At 39.2% G+C, this 2,177-nt stretch overlaps 1 non-coding gene across 1 annotated transcript; it reads right to left on the reverse strand.

The window, feature by feature from the left end:
• Positions 1 to 1,233: 1,233 nt before the first annotated feature.
• Positions 1,234 to 1,306, reverse strand: Trnak-cuu (transfer RNA lysine (anticodon CUU)). Its single transcript has one exon. It is a non-coding gene; the product is annotated as a tRNA-Lys (tRNA).
• Between the last annotated feature and the right edge of the window lie 871 nt (positions 1,307 to 2,177).

Consider the following 2,177-nt stretch of genomic DNA (forward strand, 5'->3'; position numbering starts at 1 on the left):
AAATAAATAATATATAATTTACATACAACAAATAATGTGAAATCCAGTATCTAGAATGAAAAAAAAAAAACAGGTATTCAAAAAACAGACAAATATGTCCCAAAAGTAAGAGACAAATCAATCAGTCAAATCCACCCAGAACTAAAAAAGATGTTAGAAATTTTTAAAAAGAACATCAAAAAAAGTAATTTATAACTACTTTCATATGCTTTCAAAGGTGAGAAATAATTTACATTGCAGACATGGGATTTTTAAAAACTGGAGTTTAGCACTAAAATGCCAAGTGAGAAACTATCTTACTTTGGATAACTGTCAAAGTAGACTTTAAAGAAGAAAGAAAGATTAGCAAATTTATTTATCTAGACAGAGTTTATTTTGAACTTTCTTATTTTACCTGTGTGTGTGTACATTATGTGTCAATGTGGTTCTCCAGGTTGGAGTATGAATCTTTGTCCTTTGTCTATTTTCATACTTTGTCTATTTTCATGCTAATTGGCAAAGCACAGAAATGTTTCTAACAGCACACCCTGAGTGAATACTTCTCTATAACTGCCCTTTCTCTTACTTCATAGTTTATTTATACAAATATTATAATCTCCATAATATATTGTTTTTCTTATTATTATCATCATTATTTTGCCTTGAGCACCCAATGCTTTTTTTAAGCAGTCAATTCTTCTATAATCAATTCTTAAAAGGAAATTACATGTGATATTGGCGATACTTGTTCAGTTTTATTGGTCTCCGGTTTCTCAGAATATGTCAGGTTTTGGATCAGTGATATGAGAAAAAACAAAAGGGCTAGAAAACAGGATGTCAGTTATAACCATGGCCAAAAAAGATAAATGATACTAGATTTGAGTTCACTTATATTGGTCCAGAAATAGACAGTTAGTCAGCAACTACATCAAACACAGTTCTGTAGTGGGTAGCCATTCCAGCTTTGTTCTGGAAGTTCCAACCCCCATTGAGACTTCGGCAACTGTCACGCCTACAAGGCGGGGTCAAGGGAGGCGCCTGGGGACCCGAGATCTGGATCGGCGAACGCTCTCTTGGTTCCAGGACGCTGGATGGTGGAGGTAGACAGAGGAGAGCTCCAGAGAACACCGCTGGACTGTGATACACCTTCCCCAGACCCCGCGACCTACCTATCCCTTAATTTGTAAGTTACGCCATTAAATAAATCTCCTTTTAACTACGTGGAGTGGCCTAAATAATTTCACCAATATCTGGCGCCCAACGTGGGGCACGAACCCACGACCCTGGGATTAAGAGTCCCATGCTCTACCGACTGAGCTAGCCGGGCCAGATATTGGTGAAATTATTTAGGCCACTCCACGTAGTTAAAAGGAGATTTATTTAATGGCGTAACTTACAAATTAAGGGATAGGTAGGTCGCGGGGTCTGGGGAAGGTGTATCACAGTCCAGCGGTGTTCTCTGGAGCTCTCCTCTGTCTACCTCCACCATCCAGCGTCCTGGAACCAAGAGAGCGTTCGCCGATCCGGATCTCGGGTCCCCAGGCGCCTCCCTTGACCCCGCCTTGTAGGCGTGACAGTTGCCGAAGTCTCAATGGGGGTTGGAACTTCCAGGACAAAGCTGGAATGGCTACCCACTACACAGTTCTGACAAATATTCACAAAATTGGAGAGGAAGGGAGTGAATCTTGAGAGCCTCTAGAAATAAAACACTGCTGTGGCCCTGCCTTGTAAGACTAAGGAAATACCTACCCATGCCAGACTTCTATCCTATAGAGCTAAGGAATGGTTATAATGTGTTACTTGTAAATCTTCTAATTTTTGATGACATGTGTAAATAAAAACAACAATACATTGACAGCTAGTATGTCCTCAGTGGTATTTTTTTTCTTTGAAAATTTCAAGTCATTATGATATACCTTAATTGTTATCCATCCCTCAACTTCCTTTCTCCAACTGCTTCTAGGACTCTTCCCCCATCATATATCCTTCCCAAATTCATGTAGTACTAGTTTAATTATCTATTCATTTATTGTTTTAAAATACTGAATTAAATTAGTGCTGTGCTTATACTTACGTTGTGGAGTCAACCACTGTTACCTGAAGAAACTACAAGTGGCCATACCTCTAAAGGTTACTCTTCCACTCAATCAGTTAGCAACTACCAATGGCTTCTCAGCAAAGGTGGGACATGGAGAGAC

Source organism: Peromyscus eremicus, chromosome 1 (assembly GCF_949786415.1).
Source record: "Peromyscus eremicus chromosome 1, PerEre_H2_v1, whole genome shotgun sequence".
NCBI lineage: Eukaryota > Metazoa > Chordata > Mammalia > Rodentia > Cricetidae > Peromyscus > Peromyscus eremicus.